The 24,486-nt window shown below is 41.9% G+C and overlaps 1 protein-coding gene and 1 non-coding gene across 2 annotated transcripts in view; one reads left to right on the top strand and one right to left on the bottom strand.

Annotated features, from left to right (window-relative positions):
• The window catches only part of VEPH1 (ventricular zone expressed PH domain containing 1), a 384,254-nt gene that overhangs the window by 14,719 nt on the left and 345,049 nt on the right, over positions 1-24,486 (bottom strand). The window lies entirely within an intron of this gene.
• On the top strand, positions 2,699-2,805 carry LOC138431548 (U6 spliceosomal RNA). Its single transcript, XR_011253726.1, has one exon. It is a non-coding gene; the product is annotated as a U6 spliceosomal RNA (small nuclear RNA).

Genomic DNA, 24,486 nt, shown 5'->3' with positions numbered 1-24,486 from the left:
AAGATTCCCTGGAGAAGAAAATGGCCACCAACTCCAGTATTATTGCCTGGAGAATCCCATGGACAGAGGAGCCTAGTGGGCTACAGTCGGTGGTGCCACGAGAGTCAGACACAACTTAGTGACTGAATCACCTAAACCACCACCATTTAAACAGGAATGAGGTGATATCTTGTGGTTTTGATTTGCATTTCCCTGGTGATTAGTGGTGTGGAGCATGTTTTTTATGTGCCTGGTGACCATTTGTGTGTTGTCTTTGGAAAACTATTCAATTCTACTGCCTACTTTTTAGAAGGGTTTTTTGTTGTTTTTGCTAAGTGTATGAGTTCTTTCTATATTTTGGAAATAAACCCCTTATCAGATATATGATTTGCAAATATTTTCTTCCATCCTGTAGGCTGCTTTCTCACTGTGTTGGTTGCTTTTTGCTGTGAAAGCTTTTTAATCTGATAAAGCCCCACCAATTGTTTTTGTTTTTCTTGCTTGTGCCTTTGGTGTTAGGTCTGGGAAACTGCTGCCAAGACCAGTGTCAAGGAGTTTTTCAGCTGTGTTTTCTTCTAGGAGTTTTATGGTTTCAGGTCTTATGTTTATGTCTTTAATCCACGTTGAGTTCATTTTTTTGAGTGGTGTAAGAGAAGGGTCAAATTGCATTTTCCTGCATGTACTTATCCAGTTTTCTCAGTAAGAGAATGGATCTTAAATGTTCTCAGTGTAACAACAAATGGTAACTATGTGAGGTGAAGGATGTGTTAACTGCTCTTCTTATGGTAAACATTTAGCCATATAGCCATGTATCAAATCATCACAGTGTGTACCTTAAACTTACATAATATTATATGCCAATTATATCTCAATAAAGCTAGAGGAAAAATATAAATAATTGTTCATTTTAGTGACATTTGGTAACTGCATAGTGCAATCAGAAAAAATGATGAATTCTATTATTCTCATATCTGTATAATACCATATGTCTACTGTGAAGTCTACACTTTACAGAAACACAGTTCTACATTCGCCCTCCCCATCCCCCACCCCAATTCTACATTCCAAGGGGGTGATTCTTTAACTTGTATATCTTATCATAAAGTAGAACTGGATCCCAGGATGATAGCAACACAAAGCTTGCTTATTCTAACTAGCATGTTACATATTTATAGAACTTTATTATTATCCTTACCATATATTGTGTTTTAAGGATGAAATAAAAAAGCAGGAGCATTGTTGGCAGTTAATATTGTGTGTGTGTGTGACTTTAAAATATAAACAAGGGACTTCCCTGGTGGTCCAGTGGCTAAGATCCCAAGCTCCCAATGCAGGGGGCCTGGGTTCCATCCTTGGTCAGGGGACTACATCCCACATGGTACAACTAAAAACTAAAAAATCTCCCTCATGCCACAACTAAAGCTGCCTCACGAAGCAATGAAGATCCAAGATCCCACCAAACCTCAGACACAGAGCAGCTAAATAAATAGGTAAGTATAAAAGACTTGTTATAAATAAATAAAATACAAACAAAAGCAATGACCATATTAGTTTTTAAGATGTCAGCAATGGTATTGACATTTTTACTGCTAGAACTGTGAAACATATAGACAGGAGACAACATCCTTACCTGAGAAGTTACGCTAATTGACTCTCTTATTGGGAAGGCTGAGGCAGTGTACTCATATTTGCATTCATGGGTTGGAATTTGAGATGGAGGCTCAAACAGCAAGGTTTACTAACTTTAATCCTCTGTCTTCTAAGATGGGGGACTGACTACATGATAGGATTTTGCTGCGCTTGCCTGAGCTGAGAAGCTTGTCATGTCTTTTTTTTTTTCCCATGGGTGGTGTGGGTGTGTGCACACTCAGTTGTGTCTGACTCTTTTAAGACCTTATAGACTGTAGCCCGCCAGGCTCCTCTGTCCATGGGATTCTCCCGGCAAGAATATTGGAGTGGGTTGCCATTCTCTTCTCCAGGGGATCTTCGCAACCCAGGGATCGAACCTGGATCTCCTGCATTGCAGGTAGATGCTTTACCATCTGAGCCACCTTAGGAAGCACCTCTAAGATAGAGGCTTTCGCAGTTAACAGGGAATTTGAACAGAAAAGCATGAGCAAGGGATGGGCTTTACATGTTTCATTGCTCTGAAGCTAGAGCAGAAAACAAGTTAAAAGATCATTCCAGATGATTCTGGGAAAACTTTTACTCCAAAGTATTGTAAACTTCCACTCTGCTGATGACTGGGATATTTTTGGATAATAAATCTATCCATTCATATTGATGCATCTTTGACCTTCATACTCTGTCGCAGTTACTTTTGCTACATAGAAAACTGACCCAATTTTAGCATCTTGAAATAACCACTTGACTAAGGTCACAGGTTTTGTGGGTCAGGAGTCAGACTGGGCTCTGCAGGGGTGGTGGACCTCTCCTTGAGATTTCAGGTCTCATCCTTTGGGCTGGGCTGCTGCAGGGCCTGGGGCTGTCAGCTGGAGTAACTACACTTGTCTTCTTTCTGCGGCTTGGCTTCCTTACAGCTACTGTTCTCTCAGGGTATTTAGACTTGTACACGGCAGCTCAGGGCTTCAAGACCAAGTGTTCTAGTGTTTAATGCCTGTGCTGCATTGCCTTTTATGACCCAGCCTCAAGACTGGGCCCACAGTAGTCTCTTGGTTGAAGGAGTCATAAGCCTGCCCAGATTCAAGAAGTGTGCCCAGTGCTTTCTTTGGCAGCACACACCCTAAAATCAGAATGATTCAGAGAAGATTAACATGGCCCCCACACAAGGAAGATATGCAAATTTGTCAAGAATTCTATATTTTTTGCAACTAGAGATTATCATACTAAGTGAAATAAGTCAGAAAGAGAAAGACAAATATCATGATATCATATATATGTGGAATCTAAAATATGACACGGCACTAAGTGCAGGCGGCGGTGGCGGGCCGGTGCATGAAGCACAGCCAAGAGCTACCCCATGTCCGAAGTCAGGGACAGCAGCCCCAAGTGCCAGGCTGCGATGGCACAGGAACGGCCAGCAGGAGCCACCCCGTGTCCGAGGTCAGGGGCGGTGGCCAGGAGGAGCTACCAAGCGTCCGAGGCCAGTGGTGGCCGGGAGGAGACACCCTGGGTCTGAGTGGGAGGAGCTACCCAGCGTCCGAGGCCAGTGGTGGCCAGGAGGAGACACTCCACGTCTGAGGTCAGGGGCTGCCAGGAGAAGCCACCTTGCGCCCGAGGCCAGGGGCGGTGACACTGAGGAGCCATCCCCAGCCTGAGGCCAGGAGTGGCAGCTGGGACGAGCCACCCACGCCCGAGGCCAGGGCCGGGGGCGGAAGGAGCAACCCGAGGAGCAGTGGCTGAGCAGGCACAGGAGGGCCTAGAGGAGCTATCCCACGTTGAAGGTCAGCAACGGCAGCAGTGGTAAGGAGATACCCCTTGTCCAAGGTAAGGAGCAGTGGCTGTGCTTTGCTGGAGCAGCCGTGAAGAGATACCCCACGCCCAAGGTAAGAGAAACCCAAGTAAGATGGTAAGTGTTGCAAGAGGGCATCAGAGGGCAGGCACACTAAAACCATACTCACAGAAAACTAGTCAATCTAATCACACTAGGACCACACCCTTGTCTAACTCAATGAAACCAAGCCATGCCTGCGGGGTAACCCAAGACGGGTGGGTCATGGTGGAGAGGTCTGACAGAATGTGGTCCTCTAGAGAAGGGAATGGCAAACCACTTCAGTATTCTTGCCTTGAGAACCCCATGAACAGTATGAAAAGGCAAAATGATAGGATACTGAAAGAGGAACTCCCCAGGTCCTTAGGTGCCCAATATGCTACTGGAGATCAGTGGAGAAATAACTCCAGAGAGAATGAAGGGATGGAGCCAAAGCAAAAACAATACCCAGTTGTGGATGTGACTGGTGATAGAAGCAAGGTCCGATGCTGTAAAGAGCAATATTGCATAGGAACCTGGAATGTCAGGTCCATGAATAGAGGCAAATTAGAAGTGATCAAACAAGAGATGGCAAGGGTGAACGTCGACATTCTAGGAATCAGCTAACTAAAATGGCCTGGAATGGGTGAATTTAACTCAGATGACCATTATATGTACTACTGAGGGCAGGAATCCCTCAGAAGAAATGGAGTAGCCATCATGGCCAACAAAAGTGTCCAAAATGCAGTACTTGGATGCAATCTCAAAAATGACAGAATGATCTCTGTTTGTCTCCAAGGCAAACCATTCAATATCACAGTAATCCAAGTCTATGCCCCAACCAGTAACGCTGAAGAAACTGAAGTTGAATGGTTTTATGAAGACCTAAAAGACCTTTTAGAACTAACACCCAAAAAAGATGTCATTTTCATTATAGGGGACTGGAATGCAAAAGTAGGAAGTCAAGAAACACCTGGAGTAACAGGCAAATTTGGCCTTGGAATGTGGAATGAAGCAGGGCAAAGACTAATAGAGTTCTGCCAAGAAAATGCACTGGTCATAGCAAACACCCTCTTCCAACAACACAAGAGAAGACTCTACACATGGACATCACCAGATGGTCAACACCAAAATCAGATTGATTATATTCTTTGCAGCCAAAGATGGAGAAGCTCTATACAGTCAACAAAAACAAGACCAGGAGCTGACTGTGGCTCAGATCATGAACTCCTTATTACCAAATTCAGACACAAATTGAAGAAAGTAGGGAAAACTGCTAGACCATTCAGGTATGACCTAAATCAAATCCCTTATGATTATACAGTGGAAGTGAGAAATAGATTTAAGGGCCTAGATCTGATAGATAGAGTGCCTGATGAACTGTGGAATGAGGTTCGTGACATTGTACAGGAGACAGGGATCAAGACCATCCCCATGGAAAAGAAATGCAAAAAAGCAAAATGGCTGTCTGGGGAGGTCTTACAAATAGCTGTGAAAAGAAGAGAGGTGAAAAGCAAAGGAGAAAAGGAAAGTTATAAGCATCTGAATGCAAGGTTCCAAAGAATAGCAAGAAGAGATAAGAAAGACTTCTTCAGCGATCAATGCAAAGAAATAGAGGAAAACAACAGAATGAGAAAGACTAGAGATCTCTTAAAAAAAATTAGAGATACCAAGGGAACATTTCATGCAAAGATGGGCTCGATAAAGGACAGAAATGGTATGGACCTAACAGAAGCAGAAGATATTAAGAACAGGTGGCAAGAATACACGGAAGAACTGTACGAAAAAGATCTTCACGACCCAGATAATCATGATGATGTGATCACTAATCTAGAGCCAGACATCTTGGAATGTGAAGTCAAGTGGGCCTTAGAAAGCATCACTCCGAACAAAGCTAGTGGAGGTGATGGAATTCCAGTTGAGCTGTTTCAAATCCTGAAAGATGATGCTGTGAAAGTGTTGCAATCAATATGCCAGCAAATTTGGAGAACTCAGCAGTGGCCACAGGACTGGAAAAGGTCAGTTTTCATCCCAATCCCAAAGAAAGGCAATGCAAAAGAATGCTCAAACTACCACACAACTGCAGTTATCTCATATGCTAGTAAAGTAATGCTCAAAATTCTCCAAGCCAGGCTTCAGCAATACATGAATCATGAACTCCCTGATGTTCAAGCTGGTTTTAGAAAATGCAGAGGAACCAGAGATCAAATTGCCAACATCTGCTGGATTATGGAAAAAGCAAGAGAGTTCCAGAAAAACATCTATTTCTCCTTTATTGACTATGCCAAAGCCTTTGACTGTGTGGATCACAAGAAACTGTGGAAAATTCTGAAAGAGATGGGAATACCAGACCACCTAACCTGCCTCTTGAGAAATCTGTATGCAGGTCAGGAAGCAACAGTTAGAACTGGACATGGAACAACAGACTGGTTCCAAATAGGAAAAGGAGTACATCAAGGCTGTATATTGTCACCCTGCTTATTTAACTTCTATGCAGAGTACATCATGAGAAACGCTGGGCTGGAAGAAGCACTAGCTGGAATCAAGATTGCCGGGAGAAATATCAATCACCTCAGATATGCAGATGACACCACCCTTATGGCAGAAAGTGAAGAGGAGCTAAAAAGCCGCTTGATGAAAGTGAAAGAGGAGAGTGAAAAAGTTGGCTTAAAGCTCAACATTCAGAAAACTAAGATCATGGCATCTGGTCCCATCACTTCATGGGAAATAGATGGGGAAACAGTAGAAACAGTGTCAGACTTTATTTTTGGGGGCTCCAAAATGACTGCAGATGGTGACTGCAGCCATGAAATTAAAAGATGCTTACTCCTTGGAAGAAAAGTTATGACCAACCTAGATACTATATTCAAAAGCAGAGACATTACTTTGCCAACTAAGGTCCCTCTAGTCAAGGCTATGGTTTTTCCTGTGGTCATGTATGGATGTGAGAGTTGAACTGTGAAGAAGGCTAAGCGCCGAAGAATTGATGCGTTTGAACTGTGGTGTTGGAGAAGACTCTTGAGAGTCCCTTGGACTGCAAGGAGATCCAACCAGTCCCTTCTGAAGGAGATCAACCCTGGGATTTCTTTGGAAGGAATGATGCTAAAGCTGAAGCTCCAGTACTTTGGCCACCTCATTTGAAGAGTTGACTCATTGGAAAAGACTTTGATGCTGGGAGGGATTGGGGGCAGGAGGAGAAGGGGACGACCAAGGATGAGATGGCTAGATGGCATCACAGACTTGATGGACGTGAGTCTGAGTGAACTCTGGAAGATGGTGATGGACAGGGAGGGCTGGTGTGCTGCGATTCATGGGGTTGCAAAGAGTCAGACAGGACTGAGAGACTGAACTGAACTGAACTGAACTGAAAATATGACACAAACAAACCTATCTATGGTCTTCCCTGGCGGTTCTGATGGTAAAGAATCCATCTGCAATGTCATAGATGTGGGATCAATCCCTGAGTCGGGAAGAGCCCCTGGGGAAGGAAATGGCAACCCACTCCAGTATTCTTGTCTGGGAGATCTCATCGACAGAGGAGGCTGCTGGGATGTATAGTCCATGGGGTCGCAAAAGAGTTGGACATGACTTAGCAACTAAACAACAACATGAAACAGAAACAGAATTATAGACATAAAAAACAGGCTTGTGATTGCCAAGGGGGATGGGGAGTGGAAGGGATGAACTTGGATTCTGGAGTTAGTTCAGTTCAGTCGCTCAGTTGTGTCCCACTCTTTGCAACCCCATGAACTGAAGCACGCCAGGCCTCCCTTTCCATCACCAACTCCTGGAGTCCACCCAAACTCCATTGTGTTGGGAATGCTATCCAACCATCTCATCCTCTGTCATCCCCTTCTCCTCCTGCCCTCAATCTTTCCCAGCATCAGCATCTTTTCAAGTGAGTCAGCTCTTCGCATCAGGTGGCCAAAGTACTGGAGTTTCAGCTTCAACATCAGTCCTTCCAATGAACACCCAGGACTGATCTCCCTTAGGATAGACTGGTTGGATCTCCTTGCAGTCCAAGGGACTCTCAAGAGTCTTCTCCAACACCACAGTTCAAACGCATCAATTCTTCAGGGCTCAGCTTTCTTTATAGTCCAACTCTCACATCCATACATGGCTACTGGAAAAACCATAGCTTTGACTAGATGGACATTTGTTGGCAAAGGAATGTCTCTGCTTTTTAATATGCTGTCTAGGTTGGTCATAACTTTCCTCCCAAGGAGTAAGTGTCTTTTAATTTCATGGCTGCGATCACCATCTGCAGTGATTTTGGAGCCCCCAAAAATAAAGTCTGACACTGTTTCTACTGTTTCCCCATCTATTTCCCATGAAGTGATGGGACCAGATGCCATGATCTTAGTTTTCTGAATGTTGAGTTTTAAGCCAACTTTTTCACTCTCTTCTTTCACTTTCATCAAGAGGCTCTTTAGTTCTTCTTCACTTTCTGCCATAAGGGTGGATTCATCTGCATATCTGAGGTTATTGATATTTTTCCTGGCAATCTCGATTCTAGCTTGTGCTTCATCCAGCCCAGCATTTCTCATGATGTACTCTGCATAGAAGTTAAATAAGCAGGGTGACAATATACAAGGAGCCTTGATGTACTCCTTGTCCTGTTTGGAACCAGTCTGTTGTTCCATGTCCAGTTCTAACTGTTGCTGGCTGACCTGCATTCAGGTTTCCCAAGAGGCAGGGCAGGTGGTCTGGTAGTCTCATCTCTCTCAGAATTTTCCACAGTTTATTGTGATCTACACAGTCAAAGGCTTTGGCATAGTCAATAAAGCAGAAATAGATGTTTTTCTGGAACTCTCTTGGTTTTTCCATGATCCAGAGGATGTTGACAACCTGATCTCTGGTTCCTCTGTCTTTTCTAAAACCAGCTTGAACATCAGGGAGTTCACGGTTCATGTATTGCTGAAGCCTGGCTTGGGGAATTTTGAGCATTACTTGACTAGCATGTGAGATGAGTGCAATTGTGCTGTAGTTTGAGCATTCTTTTGCATTGCCTTTCTTTGGGATTGGAATGAAAACTGACTGGAGTTAGTAGATGCAAACTATTACAATGGTTTATTATGCAGTCTATTAGAAGGGATAGACAATACTGTATAGGACAGGGAATTATTAATATATTCAATCTCCTAGGATAAACCATGATGGAAAAGAACATAAAAACAAATATATATATGTATAACTGAGTCATTTTGCTATGCAGAAGAAATAACACAACATTGTAAATCAACTATGAAACTGAAAGTGAGAGTTGCTCAGTTCGTCCCACTCTTTGGGATCTCATGGGCCATACAGTCCATGGAATTCTCCAGGCCAGAATACTGGAGTGGATAGCTGTTCCCTTTTCCAGGAGATCTTTCCCAATCCAGGGATTGAACCCAGGTCTCTTGCACTGCAGGTGGATTCTTTGCCAGCTGAGCCACAAGGGAAGCCCAAGAATACTGGGGTGGGTAGCCTATCTCTTCTCCAGTGGATCTTCCTGACCCAGAAAATTGACCTGGGGTCTCCTGCATTGCTGGCGGATTCTTTACCAACTGAGCTATCAGGGAAGCCCATAAATCAACTATACTTCAATTAAAAGAAAAAAAAAAGGAATAGAAAGGGCCCATAGGAAACCTGCATACCACCACTGCTCCATGAAAGGAGTGTCAAAAGACTTGGGGCCATGTTCTAAGACTGCCGCTTACTCTATACCCAACTCTCTCATACTCACATTCAACTCAAATATTTTCTCAGAGTGAATACAGTGTGTTGATAAAATTCACTATGTGGGATTCAAGGCCCCTGAAATTGCCATGTAATGATTTTTCTTTCCCAGGGGAAGCAGATGGAGTGATCAGACGGTGCCTACTTCTTTTAAACATGGCTGCCAATGTCTGTATGTCCCTCCCAAGAGATGGGCTGCATTTCTACAATGAAGGGGAGAACATGTAATTGTCTTTGTTGAAGAAATCAGCTATTTTATTTAGAAATCATGCTTGCTTGCTTTTACTCTTTGTTCTTTGGATATACAGAATATGTCTCTGCAAAAAGATGGACTGAGAAGATTGGTTGTTAGTAATTCAATAAAAGTAGTTAAAACATGCCCTAGGGCTTGAATTAATTGCTTCTGGGGCAAAATTTAAGGAGATGCCAAAAACTTTAGTCAAGATATTCTAATGTAGTATTTTGAAAAATCAAAATTTATGCCAAGCAATCCATAACAAAATGTCAAAGTTTTAAATAAAGCCAGATCAGTTTCCTAGGGCTGCAGTAACAATAGACCATAAACTGGATGGCTTAACAGAAATGTATTGCCTCCCAGTTCCGGCAGTTAGACCCATCAGGAGAAACCTCATGCCTCTTCCCTAGCTTCTGGTGGTTGCCGAAAGCCTGTTCCTTGGTTTGTAGCTGTACCACTCCAAACTGTGCCTCCATCTCCCATGATCTTCTTCCAGGTGTGTCTGTGTCTTTCCTCTTCTCATAAAGGACACTAGCCACTGGATTTAGGGCCCACTCTAATCCAGTACGATCTCATCTTAATCGGATTATATTTACAAAGACCCTATTTCCAAATAAGGTCATGTTCTGTGGCTCTAGTGGATGTATATTTTTGGGAGACATTACTCAACACTGTAGACAGGATTAATATTACTGATTTTCCCTTTTGCCTTAGGATTCAACATGGCTTGGTGTGGTCTCCCCTATTTTAGTAGCGAGTGTAGGCTGGCCGCTGCTTGGTGAGCTGCTATTATGTCAGCTTTGGGGCCGAAGACTTAGGAGGCCACTGTGCATGTTCTTCCTGGGAACTTTCACCCACTGACCTGCCTTAGCTTCCACATTCATGTATGATGACTCTGAAATCTATCTCTCCAGCCTTACTACTCTCCAGATGTCTGATTCCCAATAAGTTCTGATTACCTGTTCTATGCATATAACTATACTGGCCCCTCCTCACCCCCCGCCCCATTCGTTTTGGATCATTTCTTCACTCCAAATGTTCTGAAATTGTACAGTGAGATAACTTAGGTTTTTTTTTTTTTAATTTAATAAGCTGAGTATTAAGTAAGAAAGAAAGAAAGTGAAGTCACGCAGTCTTGTCTGACTCTTTGCGACCCCATGGACTGTAGTGCCATCCGTAGGATTTTCCAGGCAATAGTACTGGAGTGGGTAGCCCTTTCTTTCTCCAGGGGATCTTCCTGACCCAGGGATGAAACCCAGTCTCCAGCATTGCAGGCAGAGGCTTTACTGTCTGAGCCACTAGGGAAGCCCCAGGTATTAAGTAGATGCTTTCAATTTGGAAACTCATTTCTTTAAGTTTGAGGGACTATTCTTTTATTATTTATTCAACAACTGTCTCCCTTTGCTTTATTCTCATTTCTTTGTAGAACTTCTGTTAGTCTAACATTGGGGAGCCTGTATTTGCCTGCTAATGTTACTATCATTTTTGCCTTTTTTCCTTTTATTTTATGGGACGTTGCCTTAAAATTCTCTTCTGATGATTCTTTTTAAATAGTTTTCATTCTGGTTTTTATACTGTTAGTTTTCAAAAGCCCTTCCTTTTTCTCTGATTACTTCTTTCTTTTTGAAAAACCTTTAAAATAGCACCTTATTCCTGCGTCATGGGTCCAACAGGTTTCCTTCTTTTTCAGAGGATACTAGTTCAATTCTTTGAAATTTTCTTCTGTTGTCTGCATTGTCTTTGTTTCTTCAATTTTATTATTTTTTTTTTCCTTTTTGTCTTGTTCTGTGTCTCTTATGTTGGAGATTTTCATAGATTGTTTGGTGAGCCTTGGCTATCTGTCATAAGAGTGAGGATGCAGAAGGCTGATTTTCGTGGGAAGGTGGGAGCCTGATGTGTGGAGGACTAACAAGGCGGAGTGAGCCAATCTCTAGAGGGCTTGCCCAGTGTTAGAGCACAGAAGGATCTACTCGCTTTCTAGTGCTGGAGGGGGCCCTTCGGGCTGGTCTTCCAGCTTTCTGGGAAATGAGTGGGCAAATGGGTTGGAAGGTCCTGCAGACTAGACTGTAGACGTCCCCTAAAGTGATTCTACTTTCAGTTCGTTCACAGCCCCTGCCTTTCCTCTGGGAAGGGGTAGGGGTGCTTTTGATCTCTGAGTCCCCAAAGTCCTAGGATGGGATGAGCTTGCTAATCACTGTTCCCTTCTCTGCAGGTGCTTGTTTTCAGCTTTTTATTGGGTTAGTCTCTTTCATTTTGATCTCTCTTATTCTTTATTTCCTTGTGGATTTGTAACTTTTACTTTCCCTTCCTGTATTTCGGTGGGGAGGGCATTGAGAGAGGAGATAAAAAGCATATGTTCAATTCTCTATCTTTTCAGGTAATTAATAATTCATTATTAAACCTTGTAGATGATTACTGCATGATTTTCCCTTAGAAGATGACTTCTTCAATCACAAATATAACTAACTACTTTAACAGGGGATTTAATGCTCCACCAGTTAAAGGAACTCAGATGTATTAGGGCCATTTAGTGGACAGTTTGAATTAAGCACCATGGGCTTTAAAGAGCACCTTCTGAAAACTAGGAAAAGAGCTAGAAAGCTTCACTACTCATCTCAGCATCTCTGTGCAAAATCTCCCCAAATAGAAGGGTTTCCTCTTCATTTATTTCATAGGTTATTTCAGTACTTATTTCATTTCATCTTTATGGCTATTTTAAAGTCTTGGTTGTTGAAATTTAAAATGTTTCTCTACTAATATTCTTGTGGAAGGTGAAAAAATAACTGACTATTCTTCTTTCTTTATATCAGCCTTTTTATTCCATGAGGATTTGCTTCTATTTCTCTCTCCTCTAGGGTATTTATTTCACTAGTCTACAGCTGGCCTTTCCTAGGAATTAATTGAGGAGAAAAAGGCAGATAGGATTGGGCTGTTGGACCCTGGTAGAGGCCAGCCTTTGCAGTACCTCTGGTCAGCTGGGACAAGCTGTCAGTGAATTATACTGCTCTGTGGTTATTAAGACTTCACGTTACATGTGAATTGAAAAGACATAAGTTATCCAGTCTCTCAATCTTGCCCTCAATAATTCACTTAAAAAAAAATTGTTCTGGAGATTTCAGGCTGAAATTTAAAATTATCTCTCTCTTTTCATAACTCCAAAAGTATTTTATTATTTTACATCCATAGCTATAGGATCTATTGTAGATATTCTCAAGCCTCCATTCAGCCAAATCATGAGAGTTCCCTCAAGGGTTCCCACAGGGTCAAAATATGTGAATCACAGTGCTTGAGCCAAGTGCAAACCAGCTGGGATTTTAGACAGATCCAAGTGTGAAGCTGAAACCTACTACGTCATTTAAATGCCCTCTAGTGGCCACGTGTCATTTTTAGTTCTCAAGCAAAACAGTTTCAGTGCCTTCCAGGCTTCCCTGGCTCAGTGGTGAAGAAACCGCCTGCCAATGCAGGAGATGCAGGTTCCGTCCCTGGGTCAGAAAGACTCCTTGGAGAAGGAAATGGCAACCCACTCCAGTATTCTTGCCTGGAGACTCCCAAGGACAGAGAAGCCTGCTGGGCTAGGATCCATGGGGTCGCAAAAGAGTCGGATGCGACTTAGTGACTAAACAACAACAGCAATAACAAATATCTTAGAGTGATTTACCTGACAGTTTTGAATTAGGTTTATTATTAGCTGCTTCTGCTCTTGAAATGAAATGGAACTGGAATATTTCCTGATCATAAAAAATGTTTAACAGCCTGAAATGTGCCTAAACCTTAGCTCTTATTCCAGGTGCATCTGCTAATATGGCTACAAAATAAAGAGTTGCTGTTTGGTTTGCCTACTAGTGGTCACATAAACAGCACCAGTAGTTATAATTTATTACTTTGTAACTGAAGAGTAAAAAGAAGTATTATATGTAATGTGAGGTAACTAGTTGTTCAGTTCAGTTCAGTCGCTCAGTGGTGTCCGGCTCTTTGCGACCCCATGAATCATAGCACGCCAGGCCTCCCTGTCCATCACCAGGAACGAAATTCAAAATATTGATGGCCACTTGGGGCTGGTGCATGGGGATGACCCAGAGAGAGGTTGTGGGGAGGGAGGTGGGAGGGGGGGTCATGTTTGGGAATGCATGTAAGAATTAAAGATTTTAAAATTAAAAATAAATAAAGAAAGAAAGAAAGAAAGAAAAGCAAAAAAAAAAATATTGATGGCCATAGGGTTCAAAGGATCAACAATCTTCAGTCTCAGAAAACTGAAGAGCTGTGAGAGAGACATTTTCATTTGTCCATAAATGAATGCCATAGGCAAGCAGATTAGTGTGATAAAATAATGGTGGTGGTAGTAGTAGCAGCTAACATATACTGAGTGCTTGAATGCCAGATGCTATTCTGAATGCTCTGCTTGTATTAATGCACGACAATCTAATTAAGTAGGTTCTCTTACACCCATTTTTTTTTTTTGCTACACCCATTTTATAGACAAAATTGACAAAATACAAACAAAATAGCCACTAGTCAAAGGCTGAGTAGGGACCAGAAAATTTGGAGTGTCTTTGGCCTCATAGCTGATTGGATTTTGGTTAGTACTACTTTGGCTGAAGGATTTTTGGAGAATCATAAAAATCCCTTCAACAGAACCGGGGTGCAGTCAGCCTTGAGTATCCTGGCTGGCCTCCAGGTAGGGTTGGAGATGTTGGCTCGGGGATGAGATAGAGCAAACAAGCTTTGCTCTGGGTCCCTGACCTACCTTGGTTAGACCTCCCTACTCTTTTGGTTCTGTGGGGATAAACTGCCCCCGGGAGAACCGAGAGTAGATTTGACTTTTGTATAATTGTGGTCTGAGGTTATTTATAACCTCTTCTCCAGCATTTTACTTCAGATAGTAGAGACTTGATTTATTTGAGTATAACCAAACTAGTTGTCTGTGGTTATGCAATAAAGCATGTTTAAGCATTTATGCAATGAAGCATCATTAAGCATTTTTCTTCTTGTTGGTCACAGATCTGGTTCTGTTCTTTCACTTCAGGACTGTATCCAGTTAAAACCTTAAAGATAATAAATAATACCTCACACAGAGCTTTGTTGATTTCAGTGAGCCTCACAAAGTATTTTTTGAGGTCAATAACAATGGTTTTATTATCCTCAGTGTACCGATAAGGAAACTGGGACCCAGAGAGATTAAGTGGTTTGCCAAAATACACATGATTGCTGGCACAGAATTAAGACTAGAACACCTAGGTGTTTCATTGCATTTTCTAAACACACACACACACACACACACACACACACACTTCTAGCATGCAGATGAATCTGTGTGCATGCATACATGATAATGACAACTGAATGTTAAATAAGGTAGCCTCACATGAAAGTGAAACCATGCTAATTTCAAATTTATCTGATGTTTTCAGTTACTGTTAAAGACCTTTGAAAGGAAAACAATCAAATCAGTGCCATATGTTAGATAATTTAAGATTCTTTACATGCTCAAAGACAGAATCTAGATAATCTTTCAAAGCTTACTCTAGTCCTCTAATTTTTTTTAATGAAAAAAGTAGGATTCTAAAAATGTTTTACTCATAAAATAACATACCTCTATAGCAGTTTTACAAGCTTATCATGCCTAAAACAATTTATCCAGAAGGAGGCAGCATTTTACTATTAAATTGATGCTTCTGCGATGAGTCTAATGAGTTTTTTTTTTTATCCTTTAAAGTTGTAGACTACCTCATCATACAGATCCAAAAATCTTTCAGGGCAAAGATTCTTGGATATCACCAGAGTTTTGCATATTGAACAGTTAAAACATCCAAATCCTGCTCAGATTAAACACAACTGAAATAACAAACAGCAAATGTATTTGTAGGAACTGTTTTTCAGTAAAGATACCAATCAAAATATAGAATTGAACAGAAAATAGAGTAGAAGAATGGGAAAAATGAATGATTTGAGTATTGTAGAAACTTGCAGCAAATATGTTTTTGATCAATGAGACAAACTTTAGAGGAAAAAAACCCCTTCAACTCATTCAGAAATAATAAGGGTAATGAATTAGTTTTAACCATCTACCTAACTTCATACATGTAACTTGCTTTCTTTCCCCACATTGTTTTCATGGAATCACAGGATCTTTAGAAGGGACCTTGAAATTACATGTGACACATTTCAGTGTTTGCTGGTGAGAACTCATTTCATCTACCTGGGGAAATGAGTCTGTTTTCAAAAAATTAGGAAGAAAGCAATTCCAACATGATAGGGGAAGTTCAGATGTAAGAATGACAGGACAGCAAGGGGGACTTTTCCTATTGTCCTGTGTTGACAAAAAGGACCCAGAGCTAAAAACAGTAGCTGGGATCTGCCACTTTTTCCAAAGTCTTACTAAGTGGCTGAACCACTGAGCTTCAGTCCCCACCTACATCCCCTGTCCCCTAATATGGAGTCCGTGGTTTATAAAAGAGCTTGGGGTGGTGGGGATTCTTCCCTTTTTTTGGGGGAGGGATTTCTCCTGACTCCCACTGCCAAGTGAAGAAAGAGTTTCCAAGACAATAGCTTTTAGGATCTACTGCTGGTGACCTCTGATTGGATAGCAGAGTTGCTGGACTACCCACTCCTAAAAGAGCTACCCATTCCTACCAGAGAAGATGGAAGCCAAGGAGGGCTGACTGGCCATGTGGAAGAGGAATGGCAGTGGAACCGTGATCTTGTCCACCCTTATGTGGCATGGCCAGGGTGTGAGAAATTCCCTGAACAAGGAACATGAGAAGGCATATATTCTTCAGCCGCTTCACATACAAGCTGTGCACCTCAGGACTAGGCACCATGGCCTGGGTTCTATTACTGAGAATATTGAGGGGAGGTGGACTTAGAATGCTGGCTGCACACTCAGGGCTTGCTGGAGATGAAGAGCAGCCAATAGAGAGAGGACATCAGTGATCCTTTCTTTCCCTTCTTCCTGATTCCAACACTTGAGAGATAGGGCCATGTCTGGGAGAGGGAGGAAGGGTGTTTCACATCCAGGACTCCCTCCAACCCCATGTCACTCCAAGCAGTCAAGATTCCAACCCAAGCCTTCTCTGGAGGAGACAGGAAGGAGGTGGACTTTACAAAGAGTTTGAAATTAAAAGTTTTATACATTTTTTGAATAACCAAAATTGATAGAAATGATGCAATCTGTCCAGGATGTCACGGAAGGGAAATGTGGAGTATAGATAAAGGCAGGTACCATTCTCATCAGCAATTTCTGTGGGTCTAGTTTCCCTAGAAACAGATGGGGAAAACTTCAAGATGTCTAAGAGAACTGCAATAATATGGAGCCCCCCAAGCAGCAAAGTAGAAATGTCTGAAGGCAGTATTTAAGCATTGTTATCGTTTAGTCACTCAGCTGTATCCGACTCTTTGAAACACCATGGACTGTAGCCCACCAGGCTCCTCTGTCCATGGGATTTTCCAGGCAAGAATACTGGAGTGGGTTGCTATTTACTTTGCCAGAGGAGAATCTGCAAGGTGAACTCTACCACTGAGCCACCAGGGAAGCCAGCATTTAAGCACAGACAGGGTCAAATACAGAGTCCTAAGAATCCCTTGGCTTCTGTGTGATGTGGAAGGATCCAGAGTTTCTTACTTGTCTTGTAAGGATTGAAACCAGAAGCCTGCTGCTGCACTGTGGTAGCAATGCGAGGGAACCCAGTGCAGGCTTCTCTCAGGCAATGCTGGAAGATAAAGTGGAGATAGACTCAGGATTTACAGGGCTAGCCTGGGCTAAGGCGGAGCCAGGTAACAGAGGGAAAAGTCTATGAGACCTCCAGCTTTGCCAGAACCGACCACAAATGTCTCCATCAGGGTGTGATCAGGTGGTGCAGGGGACATATCTGAGGAGGTCAGTTCTGGGGTCAACCCCCGCCTTCAGCTGCTCCCAAGGATATGCAATTCCTCCCCTATCTGTAAGTCCCCATCTTGGGAGGAGGGAAGAACAAGAGAGGAGAGAAAAGCCTTAGAGGGAGTTTGAACTTCAAATGACTACATATTTATCTGTGACTGTTTAAGCCAAAGCAACTGATTCCTTCTTTCTTTCTCTGTTTTTTTTTGGCTGCATCAAGCAGCATGTGGGATCTTAGTTCCCTGACCAGGGATTGAACCTGTGCCCCCTACAATGCAAGTGTGGAGTCTTAACCACTGAATCACCAGGGAAGTCCCCAAAGTACCTGATTCATTCTTAACTGGTAAGTTTGCATCTCCCGCTATCCCATCCCATCACCTCAAAAAGTGGGAATGGGGATACATTTGACTTTGGGTCTGCCATAACAAAACACTACAGGTTGAGAAGCTGAAACAACACAAGTTTGGAGGCTGGAAATCCAAGATCAGGGTGCTAGAAGATCTGGTTCCTGGTGAGAATTCTCTTCCTGGCTTTCAGATGGCCACCTTCTCACTGTCCTCATGTGGCAGAGAAAGCAGGCTCTTGTGTCTTTCCCTTTACTTACAAGGGCACTAATCTCATCATGAGAGCCCCACTCTCACAACCTCAACTAAACTCAACCATTTCCCAAAGGCTCCATCTCCAGACACCATCTCCCTGGGAGTTAGGGTTCAACATCTGATTGTGGGGGGAACGACACAATTCAGTCCATAACAGCAGGCTTGCGAGGAAGTTTATATCATTTATAGAAAAAGCATGACACCATCATCTTTGGTGTGCCTAAATTATAGTATGTCATTAAAAACAAGTTCTCTGTAAGCCTCATGAGGGTAGAGACTTGATTTAACTCACTGCTGTATTCCTAGAGCTTCCTGCCACAATGCCTGCCAGAGAATAGCAGTCAATAACTATTCATTAAAGAAGTAAATAAATAACAGCTTTCTTTGCATTTAACTATTGAAGAAATTCCATAAAAGCTAGAGATTTCTGATTAAAAGTGAAAAAAAGAAAAATTATACCACGAGTACTTTCAGTCCCCCACCTCCCCACTGTGGGCAGAGAAAGAGACAGAGGGATGGAGGGAATTAGGGAGAGGAAGTACAGAGAGGCTGGGGAGGAGAAAAAGAGAAACTTAGAGGATACCAAGAGGGAGTGACCTGAGGAAGCGGGGCAGAGAGAGTGGGAAGGAGGAAGGAAAGAAAGAGGTGGATAGGGACTCAGGGATGATGGGGGTAGTGGAGTTCACCAGAAGGACTGGGATCTGGGGGAAAAGAGGATCCTCAGGCAGTTCTGCTCTGTAATGTGCGGTGTGACACCCTCCTGATCGCCGCAAGATCTTCTGTCAGGAGACACGATCCCCTTCCCCTCTTTTCCAGTTGCTTTCCTGTTTCCGTTCTGACACTTTGGCATGTTGGAGGATTCCGCATCACACACTTTTCACACAGTGGTGACCTGGGCTAAAGCTTAATAGGCCCCCTTCTGATGAAGTCTGTCTTGTGTCCACTTCTTGTGTTGACATTCATGGCATCCCTTCCTGTTTCGTCCTATTGGAGGACAGTCTGCCCCTGACTTAACAGCCGTTTTAAACTAGTCCGATCGGAAATCAGCCTCCCAGCTTTCCTTTCCTCACTGGAATAACCTCCATTTCTTTATTCTTTCCTCCGAGGCTGCTGTAGGCTTTCCTTCTAAGCCCTTTAATCATCTTTAGCCTTCTCTGGATTTGCTGTGGGCTTCTTCAGCGAATTAGCCTGGAGTAGGATTAGCAAACACCACAAACAATGCTTGGCTTGTGTATTTTCTGAGCATTGCTCTGTCTCTTTCAATGACTTCATAATTATTTTTTCAGATTATTTGCCTAATTAAATAAAAGGTCAAGTTTTAGTTACAATGGTCCCAGTGATTTCAACTACCTGTTGAGTTATTCTCTCTCTTTCAGACTTGGATCTCACTGCCTTTTGCAATACCACTGGCTGGAGGACACTGGTATTATATGATTTTTCCCCCTTGGTAGGCTATTTTCAATGGAAAACTCAGTGGATATTTAGAAGAATGATTTATTAAAGCATTTAGAGAACATGTTTACCTAAAATGAGATAATTTTAAGTCTATCATAAATGTCTGTTTTGGTTGATTACTTGTCTAATGAGGCACAGTACTTAAAAAATGCTGAACATTCCATTCAGCCATGTGGGACAAACTGGGAATTCTGCAGGATTAAATTTCAGCCCCAGAAAATGGGAAAATTCCATACAATTAAGAGGAGACAGGAAGAAGGAAATGGTAAGATTGTAATTTTCTAGGAAACAAATAATTTTTTTCTGTGCAGAAAAGTAGGGGAAAGGGTTACAGGATTTTACTGCCTTTATGTCTTAAAGTAGACTTTGTGGTTCACTTTGAGGCTTGAAAATAGTGTTTATAATAGCTGACTGGATTAGTTACAATAAGAGCATCTTTCACAGTCAAAGACTATCTGGAGATAAGTCCTGTGATGTTCAAGAATATTATCAAATACTTCAGTACACATGATCCCAGGCATGAAGTAACAGATGTGGTTTTAAAGGCTTTCTGTAGGCTATGTTGACATTTTTTGGATAAGGTCAAAGTATTTTGAAATATCAAGTACTTTGTTTTGTTTTTGACCAAAAGGATAGAAAAATACAGCCATGCTTAAGAAAGTGTTATATGTACAAAGTGAAAATTTGAGTTTACTTTCTAGGTAATTCAAATAAGAAAGTCTGAAATATTCATTTAAAGGCAAAAATGTGTTCAAATTGAATCCTTTATCGAATTAACTTTCTCTTTATGGAGTTCAGTTCAGTCAGTTCAGTCGCTCAGTCATGTCTGACTCCATGCGACCCCGTGAATTGCAGCATGCCAGGCCTCCCTGTCCATCACCAGCTCCCAGAGTTTACCCAAACTCATGTCCATTGAGTCGGTGATGCCATCTGACTATTTCATCCTCTGTCATCCCCTTCTCCTCCTGCCCTCAATCTTTCCCAGCATCAGGGTCTTTTCAAATGAGTCATCTCTTCTCATCAGGTGGTCAAAGTATTGGAGTTTCAGCTTCAACATCAGTCCTTCCAATGAACACCCAGGACTGATCTCCTTTAGGATGGACTGGTTGGATATCCTTGCAGTCCAAGGGACTCTCAAGAGTCTTCTCCTTCACCACAGTTCAAAAGCATCAAATCTTCAGCACTCAGCTTTCTTCATAGTCTAACTCTGACATCCATACGTGACCACTGGAAAAACCATAGCCTTGACTAGATGGACCTTTGTTGACAAAGGAATGTCTCTGCTTTTTACTATGCTGTCTAGGTTGATCCTAAAGCTGAAACTCCAGTACTTTGGCCACCTCATGTGAAGAGTTGATTCATTGGAAAAGACTCTGATGCTGGGAGGGATTGGGGGCAGGAGGAAAAGGGGATGACAGAGGATGAGATGGCTGGATTGCGTCACTGACTCGATGGACGTGAGTGTGAGTGAACTCCGGGAGCTAGTGATGGACAGGAAGGCCTAGCATGCTGCAATTCGTGGGGTTGCAAAGAGTCAGACATGACTGAGCGGCTGAACTGAACTGAACTGAGGTTGGTCGTAACTTTCCTTCTAAGGAGTAAATGTCTTTTAATTTCATGGCTGCAATCACCATCCACAGTGATTATGGAGCCCCCCAAAATAAAGTCAGCCACTGTTTCCACTGTTTCCCCATCTATCTGCCATGAAGTGATGGGACCAGATGCCATGATCTTCGTTTTCTGAATGTTGAGCTTTAAGCCAACTTTTTCACTCTCCTCTTTCACTTTCATCAAGAGGCTTTTTAGTTCTTCTTCACTTTCTGCCACAAGGGTGGTATCATCTGCATATCTGAAGTTATTGATATTTCTCCCAGCAATCTTGATTCCAGTTTGTGCTTCTTCCAGCCCAGTGTTTCTCATGATGTACTCTGCATATAAGTTAAATAAGCAGGGTGACAATATCCAGCCTTGACGTACTCCTTTTCCTATTTGGAACCAGTCTGTTGTTCCATGTCCAGTTCTAACTGTTGCTTCCTGACCTGCATACAGATTTCTCAAGAGGCAGGCCAGGTGGTCTGGTATTCCCATCTCTTTCAGAATTTTCCACAGTTTATTATGATCCACACAGTCAAAGGCTTTGGCATAGTCAATAAAGCAGAAATAGATGTTTTTCTGGAAATGAAAAATCAGCATCAAAACTAGGAAGAGATAAGATTAGACATGTTTTTGTTTGTTTGTTTGTTTGTTTTGCATCATTTTGGAGGTCGATTATTTGAGTCTTAGTTGAAGGGTACCCAGCCATGAGGGCATATTTCCTCTAAGTATCCATTTTGATTATTTTAATTTCTTTGACTCTTCCTTTATTTGTTTCCATTAATTCTTTTGTTCCAAATGGAAAGAGAATGGTCAGGGATGTGCTTTAGTTCTCAAGTCTGCCTATTTATTTTCTTGGTGTCAGTGAACTCATTAATCATAATGCAGTCCTTGGTGAGAGAGGACCAGAGATGCATTGTGAAAGAAAATAAAAAGGTGAGGGCACAGAGGGAAGATGGGGCAGGCTCAGTTTCATAACTACACTTCCTGTAGTTATGCTAGACTCAGAAAGAAAATTAACGGGTCTGCGTCCTGATCACACGTAGCTAGTGGCATCCACTTTCCAACATCCAACCCTACAAAAATCACTAAATCACATGAAGGAAGCACAGGGACTTCCCTTTTGTTCCAGTGGCTAAGACTATGAGTTTTCAGTGCAGGGGCCCCAGGTTTGATCCCTGGTCGGGGAACTAGATGTTATATGCTGCAACTAAATATTCCATATGCTGCAACTAAGACCCACTGCAGCCAAAGAAATAAATACAAACAGTAATTTTGTTTAAAAAGAAAACTGTGACACAAGTGCAGTTCACCTACCCTGAGTTCTCCTGTCTCCTCTGTGTGTTTTCTATCACTGTAGCAGATCAGAGGTGACATTACATTTGAGGTATAAGCAACGTGATTGTTTATCAACAAGGCAGGAGGACACAGTTCTGGAGAGCTGGACCTGAGGTCAGGGGAGGGCAGTCTTGTAAGCTCAGAAGAAAGGACTATCAAACAGTGCACATATTTTCAGGACCTTGATTTTCTAATAAATTACATTATAGCGCACCTACCACTATAATATTTTACATTTGTATAACAATTTTGGTCCAAATATCTTGGAGATTTTTCAAGAAAGCATTGCTAGTGGGCTTCCCTGGTGCCTACCAATGCAGGAGACACAGGTTCGATTCCTGATCCAGGATGATTCCACAAGCCACAAAGCAGCTAAGCTCATGCACCGCAACTTTTGAGTCTGTGCTCTAGAGCCCGGAAGCCACAACTACTGAACCCACATGCCACAGCTACTGAAGCCCTTGTGCCCTAAAGCACGTGCTCCACAACAAGAGAAGCCACCACAGTGAGAGGCCGGGGCACAGTAACTGGAGAGTAGCTCTTGCTTGCTGCAATTAGGGAAAGGCCACACAGTAATGAAGACTTAGCACAGGCAAAAATAAACAAGTAATACATGAACATTTTAAAAGAGAAAACAGTGCTAACCCAGTTCTGTTTTTATGCAAGAGGGAATAGTGGATTGTGGGACTTAAAGTAACTTTTAAAGGTATTGTTTAGTACTAGGTGAGTCCAGGAGTGGGTAAGAAGTAAAAATAAAGGAGAAATGTATATAACTATATTAGCCAAAAAATCTGGAAATGTAATTCCAACAAGTCTTTACCTTAATTCATTTTTTGCCTCCTTCCTTTCCAGTAGCTCAGAATTCTGATATTTAATTAAACCTACTCTTAAGAATATACTAGAATCCAGTTTGTGAATTTCAGCCAGTATATTATCTCTTTTAGAGATATATTATATATTTATATTTTAAGTCTTTTTTTTCTTTCTGAAAGATGAGTTTTGTCCTCAGTAAAAGGAATTTCAAAATCAACAGAAAGTGGCAAAAAAAGTTCTTTTGGAAGTAGAGAGTCCTTTCTAGTGTATCTCTGCTTGCCTCATCTATAAGCACTAATGGCTTTTGTGAATATTTCTTCTTATAATTAATGTACAAAAGTCAGAGTTCCATTTGATCAAGTGGAAACTTATCAATTAAATTTAAGATGGTCATACTATTAATAGAATTTTCTGGCCATTCCCTGACATAAGCCAAGAAGGCTTCACTGGTTTGTTTTCTGGTAATATTTCAATAGCACGTGTTACCAAGTTAGTAACATTTATTCTCCAATATATCTGCCCCAAGAGTATAGGGAGAGGTTTTTCTTTCTTTCTTTCTTTTTTTTTTTTTTGAGACTCTTAATTAAAGAAAAAATAGTAAATTAGTCCAGTAGTCATGTACCGATGTGAGAGTTGGACCATAAAGTAGGCTGAGAACTGAAGAATTGATGCTTTCAAACTGGTGTTGGAGATGACTCTTGAGAGTCCCTTAGACAGCAATCCTAAAGGAAATCTATCCTGAATATTCATTGGAAGGACTGATGCTGGAGCTGAAACTCCAATACTTTGGCCACCTGATGAAAAGAATTGACTCATTGATAAAGACCCTGATGCTGGGAAAGATTGAGGGCAGGAAGAGAAGTAGGTGACAGAGGATGAGATGGTGGGATGGCATCATCAACTCAACGGATGTGAGTCTGAGCAAGCTCCAGGAGATAATGAAGGACAGGGAAGCCTGGAGCCCTGAAGTCCATGGGGTCAGAGAATTGGACATGACTGAACGACTGAACAGCAACAACATAATAGAATATACTAAAGATGTGGACTCTTTAAGCTCATTGTTTTAAAAGAATGACTCCATTATATCTGTAAAGCATCACCCATATTCTGTTTAGAAAAATAAAAAAGAAAATATTGGGTTGAAGACAATAGCAGAGTTCATGTCTTCATGATCCTATGTCTCAAAATCAAAATATAAAGTCATTAAGCGCATTCCAAAGATCTGTCAGTTTTCATATGATTTATTCTTGTTAACAAGGACACATACACTGAATTAAAGTTTTCCATAAAACTTCTGTCTTAGAGGACTTGAAGTAATCCTGTCTGGATGACGCATGGGTATGATGCAGAAAATCACTAATGAAAATAAGGCAGGATTCCAAGGGTATCAGATGTCTATGTTTATGTACATTATGTATTAAATAATGGATTTGTGATCTCATAAATCTAAGGC

Source organism: Ovis canadensis, chromosome 1 (assembly GCF_042477335.2).
Source record: "Ovis canadensis isolate MfBH-ARS-UI-01 breed Bighorn chromosome 1, ARS-UI_OviCan_v2, whole genome shotgun sequence".
Taxonomy (NCBI): Eukaryota; Metazoa; Chordata; class Mammalia; order Artiodactyla; family Bovidae; genus Ovis; species Ovis canadensis.
Note: the sequence above shows the minus strand (reverse complement) of the source record. Positions and strands in the feature narration are given on the sequence as shown.